The sequence below is a fragment of the Camellia sinensis genome, chromosome 7, assembly GCF_055761805.1.
Source record: "Camellia sinensis isolate YWXY chromosome 7, ASM5576180v1, whole genome shotgun sequence".
Classification (NCBI taxonomy): Eukaryota; Viridiplantae; Streptophyta; class Magnoliopsida; order Ericales; family Theaceae; genus Camellia; species Camellia sinensis.
In genome coordinates, this window is record NC_138967.1 from 46,594,423 (window position 1) to 46,602,110 (window position 7,688).

Here is a 7,688-nt window from a genome sequence, read left to right on the forward strand (position 1 = left end):
AAGCTCGGTTTTTTTTTTTCTTAAAACCCTCTGGCTCGCTTTTTCTCTCAACTTACACCTCTCTATTCTTTATTCTCTCATTTTTCGTCCCTCCTCGAGGTGATTAATGGATGAATAGAAAGTTGCGGATTCATACCCGATGCCACTAGCTCACGGCTATTTCTTCTGGTGGGTGGAGTGCCCTCCTAGCAAGTACGTCGATGACGGGGGAAAGACAGAACGCCTGACTCAACTGTGCCCCTAGTTCATCATTTTGACCATTTTTTTTTTTACTAAAATAGTTTTTGATCAAGATGAGAGTCGGATTAACGTACTCGTTCGATTTTTGATTTGAAAACTAGGCAAGTCAGGCTGTAAGCACTGAAAATTTTCCTTTTTTGGATCCAAGAAAATGGTCCAGTTTTGGAAAACGAAATAGTTTTCGAGAAAATAGTCAACTTCAGTAAAAATTTTCAAAAACTATTTTTGCAAACGGCTGATGCTCAACGAGCATGAAACTTACTCTTTGAGATGTGCAACCTCAGATTGGAGGCAATGGAACATTGCCCCTGGCTTGAAGAACGCCGCACGGCAACGGAAAGTTGCCCCTGGTTTGAATGGCGGCTCATGACGACTCGTGACAACGGAAAGTTGCCCCTTGTTTGGATGGTGCAGCAGCAGTCCGCAAACAGTCTTCATTGGTGGTGGTCGAACTCTTGGACATAGAGATGATGAAGACAGTTATAATAGATATATGGACACAATGACCTTGGAAGGTGTTGGCGACTAGACTTTGGGATGAAGTCAAAACCATTGCATGGACTGAGATGCTATAAAAGCGTTGGGGGCTGGACTTCATGATGAAGTTGCCTACGTATCCCAAACATGGGAATCAAGCCTTACGTAGTTCCGGTTAAGGTACACTCGGGTATTTTAACCTTCACTCTTCAGGCTCTAACTTTTGCCAAGGTGCCCGATGCGGGTTTTCGACCTTGCGAGCTTCTTTTTTTTTCATTTTCTTTTGTTCATTTCTTTTTCTTTTCTTTTCCGCATTTTTTTCTTTTCTTTTCTCTTTTTGTATTTTTTTTGCTTTTTTGTGTTTTTCTCTTGCTCTAACTTTTGCCTGGGTCGCCCTTCCGGATTTTCGGCCCAGCGAGCCTCTCAAGGGTAAAAGTGTAACAAGTCCATGCCAAATGGTTTTTGAAGTTGAAGCTTCTCTGTATCTAGGAGAACAGCTGTTGTAGTGATTTGTAGGAGAATCCATCATGGCTGCTCCACGAGCTTCTTCCGGTGAGATTTACTCTTTTGATTCGACTTTGGTGCCTCTTGCTCGAGGGCTGCTTTAAAACCGGCCACACGGGCCTTCTTCGACAGTTGACCGTTCGAATGTTCCGGATGAGTCCGTGTTTCAAAACAAACAGGTCGAATCTTGAGGCTGAGAGCGATCCTAGGCTGCACAATCTCAAGAGCAGTTCCACACAGGTCTTCACAGGGCCGTGTAAAACATTTGTTTTTGAAAGTTTTTAAGAAAGCGACAAATCGCTCGCGCCGAAGATAGTGCGGAACCAATCTGGATCAAGCCAGGGTCCTTCCCAGTACTAACGCCGACAAGCATGGTTTCAATCATTAAAAGGCTTGGCACGCCTCTCTTTCCCTCAAAATGATCAAAATTTTGCAAAACCCGAGGAATTCCTTCCTCTTTGTTTTTATCACCGCAGTGTTAAAAGGGGGTTTTAAAAAACTTAGGCTAATGCAATGAGTTTGGCGCACAGGAGAGCAGGTGAGATGTACTGTCAGCCCATTCAAGTCTTCTGGCACAATTAACTTATACTGGAAGCAAGCATGAAAATGAGATAGCCACAGCTGTTTCATTCAGATCTGTTGGTATAACTGGCCCCTCGGCGGAAACAGACTCAAAAAACAAAAACGGGTAATTACAAGACAAAACGGTGTTCGAGGCAACAACCCCAGAATCACCTGGTATTCTATACAAAGGGGGACTGACTCGATACAACAAGACAGGCCCTTAAGCAAAAAGACTGACTCAAGACAAAGAGACAGACTCAAAACAAAAGACTGACTCGATACCCAAGCCAGAATTTACAAAACTAGCATTTACCGATGCTCAAAAATGCGTGCCAGACGCCACATCCAAAATATGCCGAATGCCGCCCGCAGGTGGTTCACTTCACATACTTGCAGTATCTGTGTCCTCAAAATCCAGTAACTGGGTGGTAACGGACTTGGCTGAGGTGGGCGGGAGGATAACCTCGTTGTCAATTAAATCTTGCACCTCATGACGGAGGCGAAAGCAATTGTCGGTTGCGTGGCCTGTCTGCTGGTGGTACGCGCAGTACAAAGCAGCATCATGCGTGGCAGTGAGATTCTTCGGGAGAGGCCGAGGCTCCAAGGGTTTAAGGTGTCCCCTCTCGGCAAGGATCTGAAGTGCCTTAGACAGAGGCATGTAGAGAGCATGAAAGGCCCTGTGCCCTCGGGGCTGGTATTTTGGAGTCTGAGCGCTTTTACTAGCCGCACAGGCGAAAGGGTCGGCAGGCGCCGCTTTGGCTTTCTGATCTTTCCCAGGTGTAGGGGCGGGAATAGGAGGAACTGTTCTGGCATGACGGGGCCCATCCCGATTTTCCGACTGACTTGAGCTACCCTCAGGTGGAGTGGGGAAAGCATCTTCCACAGTTTTTGCCACAACTGCGGTTATCTGTTGCTTGTTCATCCCCCCGGCTTTCAAAGCCTCGACTGCCCACAGCAGTTGTTCGATGGGATCGGCGTCTACCTTCGCTTTGTCTTTTCCCCTGGCCTCAGCCTGATCGAGGGTTCGGGTTGATGTTGGCATGTCATTGCCATAGTTGGAGGCCATCTCCGGTTGGCTAAGTTCGATCACAATTCGCCCCAACAACGGGGGCTCCTGGGGTACAAAACTCCCGGCATATGGTGCCGCTGGAGGTGAAGTTGACATTCCGTAGGCGAGATCCGCCACAGATCTCTGGAGATCACCTATCATCCCCATTAGTTCAAAGGTGGTGGGCTCACGAGCCTGATACAACTGGGGGGCCCAGACTGGGTGCACGACAGGCGACCTGGGAGGATGTGGCATATCCATGTTGGTCTCACTTTGCAGAGTGATCCCTTGATCTAATGCAGTCGTCATAACCACGAACTCCTCTGAATTCTGCGTCGTCATAAGTCCTGCCTCAGCAAGGGGGGAACATTGGCTATTCTGTACTAGCTGTCCGAACTGAAAGAGACAACAAACAGCATTTCAGCCCAAACAGATCAAACACGGGTGTAGCTGAATAACTGCACTCTACTGCTGATCACTGTTCCCCAGAATCACTATTCCCAAAACTGAGCTGATACTCGCAGATAACTGATTCTCAACAGTACTGATACTGGTGCCCTCGGGCCCGATACTCAAACTTGCAAACTGATATGTACTTTCCTGTAGAGATACATTCTAAAAGCACATAGCAAGTAAAGAGAGCCAAAACACCCTTATGTTGGGGTAGGGTTTCCTTGTCCTATTTTGTCAGGAGCTAGGGTTTCACTACGCATGCAGCGGTTTTCAAACAACCTAACATCGGGTAAGCAACCTGTCCTAGTTTGGAATGGTCACTATGGATTCCGAATATGCACTAGGTCGAATGGTCAAAAAGGGTGCCCCGGTAAAACCGGGGTTTGTGTTCCCATACTGTCAGAGCCCATAACCGGTCAGCCTTATGGTCATGCCTTGACAAGACAAGCCTCCAGCAAACCGTTCAGGAATGGCAGATGGCAAACACTGTGTTCCTAGGCGCACCAATGCACATGCAATGCAAAGAAACACATAAGCGAAATCAAAATAGGATATCACGAGTTCGAGTCAAGCTCTCTAAATTTCCCCAGCAGAGTCGCCAGAAACTGTAACAAGTCCGCGGGGGCCTCATGCTACAGTTCGGACTCTATTTGGTTTCGCGGTTCTTAATCTTGAACCAAAGAGTCCAAATCCGGAAAATCGTTTTGAGAAACAGATTTTTTTGAAAAGAAGTGCCAAACATGGACTGTTTTTCCAGATACAGAGTCGCCACCTAAATATTTTTTTAATGGGGAAATTTAGGAAACCCTGACTCGGTGCCGAAGGCCACGTGTCCGTCATCACCGGAGTTGTCTTGGCTCGAGAGCTTGGGTATGATCGGGGAAGGTCAGCTATGAGCACCCCCTTTCGCCCGGTCCGAAGACCGGCCTCTACTAACCGTGATATCTGATTTTGAAAACGTTAGGTGTTCTTATTCCGGTTATTAGCCTAGAATTACTATGTTATGCGCACAACAAACAAGTATAGACTAGATTGCCTAATTTGGAAATAAGCATTGCATATCCGTTTGTTTTGAAAAGTGCTTTGGAATTTGCTACCCGCAAGTAGGCTAAAACACGGATTTCAACGAGTTTTTCCAACTCAAACAACCCAACCCTCACCCACAGGCATTCAAGCAATTTAACACATAAGCATCTAGCCACATGGTAGGCATGGTATTAGGTTAACATTCACACGCATGCGAGATGCTAAAGCATAAATACTTACAATGTACTCCATGCCAAAACAGTAAACTAGTTAGCAAACATGCATGCCCTAGTTCATGCTGAATTGACAAATGCAACACACACATGATGCACTTAGAATAGGCTCAGCTAACCTAAGCATGGCATGGGAAATGCAGTCAATTGATGCACGTGTTCAATTTGGAATTGAAGTACAAATGCAGTTAGCATGATGTACCGGGCCTAGTGCATGCGAGACGAATGTATGGATGCACGCATGCATAGCATAAGGTATGCTAATTTAAACGTGCCCTAATCTACCATCATAAGCAGGTAAATAAAAGGGAAGAAAGACGTGAGGTTGGAAGACATACACCCACCCACACACACTTATTACATAATTGCCCTCGCCCGGAGGGACCAAATAAATATTACAAATTAATTAACTACGCAAGCTAATTAAATATTACAAATTAATTAATTAATTAACAAATTAACTAATCTAAACTAGGAAAGCAGTAAACCGCCTCGGGAGGAGAGCCAGATGCAGCGTATGCTCAGGTCCTGCTCGGAAGTGCACCGCCATGCATAGTCTGCCTCTGTTTTCCCTGCTCTGCCTCTCTGAAAACTGTCAAAGTCTCAGGGATGCCTCTCTGGATACTGGAAATCACCACCGGCTGAGTAGAATACCTACCGGCAGTGTCATGTGGTCACCGGCACAAAATTAATCCATCGGCTGGTGATTCACTGCTGGTCGGCAATGTACACTGCCGGTCGGCAAAGAATGCCTGCAGAACCTGCAACTCACAGCAGCAGAGGACAGAACTTGCATGGCAATACAATTCAAACATATATGCACCAATCATGTCTCTTATCCTGGAAATGACTCAAAAGGGCATGTGTCTCGATTCTCGGACCACCAATCACGCATTTCCATGCATGATGGCCCAAAGAATCAAGTGTGCAACTTTCATGTCAAATGAAATGCAAACCAAACAAATGAACCAAGGCCCAATTCCTATCACCAAGTCAAGGGATAAGACATGCATGCAAGATGCAATGCAACCTAGGCATACAAGCTAAAGATGCAACATGGCATGGCAAGACACTTATGCAAGCATACAAGCAAACATGAGGCAATGCAAATGGATGAAAAGATGGACTTATACATGATTTAGGCAACTCTAAATAGGCCTAAAACAATGGCCAAAGTGACCAAAATAAAGGACTAAACACACATACACACATGCACATGTTAAAGGGCCAATGCTTAGGCGCAAAAGAGGGACTCTCAAGCACACTTGGAAAGGGATATCATGGACAATTAGCATGCAACATAAGCTCTGAAAATCATGCTAAGATGGTGTCAAACCAAGCAAACAAAATAGACCAAGCATGCAATAAATGGCCCAAGTACTTGAAGCAAGTCAAAGGGGCTTGAACCATGGCTAAGTCAACCAAGCCTCACAAGGCTAAGAGGACTTAAAATAGGTTCAAGACAGACCTAGACCAGGCAAAGGGGACTCTTAGATGGCATCTAATTGGCCCAAATTCAAAGTCATGCACAAATGCCAAAACATGGAGTATGCTACACAAGCTTTCAAAGCATTAAAGATGCATCTAAGGCAAACATATAGGCATGCAAAGGGGACTAAAATGACATGAAGGATGGTTCCAAACCACCAAATCAATGCGAAAATGTCATGCTATACATTCACATACTTAAAGCCAACAAGCCGGAATGCAAAGGGACTATACTAAGCATGCCAAATCCGACCCAAACAACTATGGATAGACCTAAAACATGGCAAAATATGCACAAAAGCTTCACAAGACTAAGCCTAAAACATGCTTGAACAAAGGCTAATAACCTAAGGCATATTAAGGCAATAACAAGGCATTACATGATAGGTATGCTAAGCATGCATGGTGTACCAAAACCAACAATAATCAGAGGCATATTATGATATAATAGGCACAAAAAACAGCCAAGGCATGATCAACATGAAGCTTAGCTAGGTGCTCCCTCAAGAGGCCAAAAATGATCCATTTCAAGGACAACAAGGAGAGGGGCTGGCCCTCCCCTTTTGGAGACTTCAAGGCACCATCTTCACCACTGAAATCCCTCAAGATTTCAGTGGCGAAGAGGCCCAAACACCAAAGTCTCGAAACTTGCACAAAATGGCTCAAAATGGGGCCTTTCAAGGCCTAAGAGGGGTCAAACACCCTCAAACCACAAAACACTCTTAATAAACAATCAAGAGGGTTAAAAAACAGAACTTTTTTATGTTATACACTAGGCACAAAAACAGTTCAAAGATGGGTAAAAATACAATGCAAAAATGGGGAATAGGACTAGGTTCTTACCCTTGAAGCCCCCTTTAACAATGATGTTCCAACAGCTCCTTTTAGGTTGAAAACAGCTCCAAAACTTCAAAACCAACCTCTTAGAACCTCAGTAGCTAAGTGAAGGTGAAACACTATGTGTTTGTGTGCAATAATAAGACACAAACACAATTTAACACACACAAGAGGGAGATATAGAGATAGAAAGTGTATGGATTCTAACCCTAGAACTCAAAACCCTAAAAATGGCTGTCTAAAAATATCTAAGGTGCCTCAAGTCTCTCCAACCCTCAAGCCAAGAGAGAAGACTCTCTCTTATAGAGCCTTTTTGTCTTGTAAAGCTTACAAGACAAGCTTCTAAAGAGAGAGATCCCTCCATACACGTGTATGGAGGGGAGCCAAAAGCAAGAAGCTGTGGCAAAATATCTGCAAAAGCAGATGCACAGTAGTCGGCCGGCCAAAGATGCCATTTTGGCAAAAAATAGTGCCGACCGGCAATATACATTGCCGGTGGCAGCAAAAACCAGCTGGTGGCCTTTAGCCACTGCCGGTGGTGTGTAGGGATGCCTCATAAGGCATTCCCTGCCCCTCTAAGGCAAAACACAAGTGTTTGGTGTAAAACCAGACACTAAACGGTCGAGTTCAAAGATCCTGAGGCAAGGCGCGTAGCCGAAACCTCCAGGAACTCCGAACGAACACAAACATGGATGATCACCGAGTGTTCAAATGGTGACGTCCAAGTCTTGAGGACGGTCAAAAATGGGATGTCTACACCTATATGCACTAGCTGCAGGTTGGACACAAACAAATACAGAAAATAGTTCGAGGAAAGA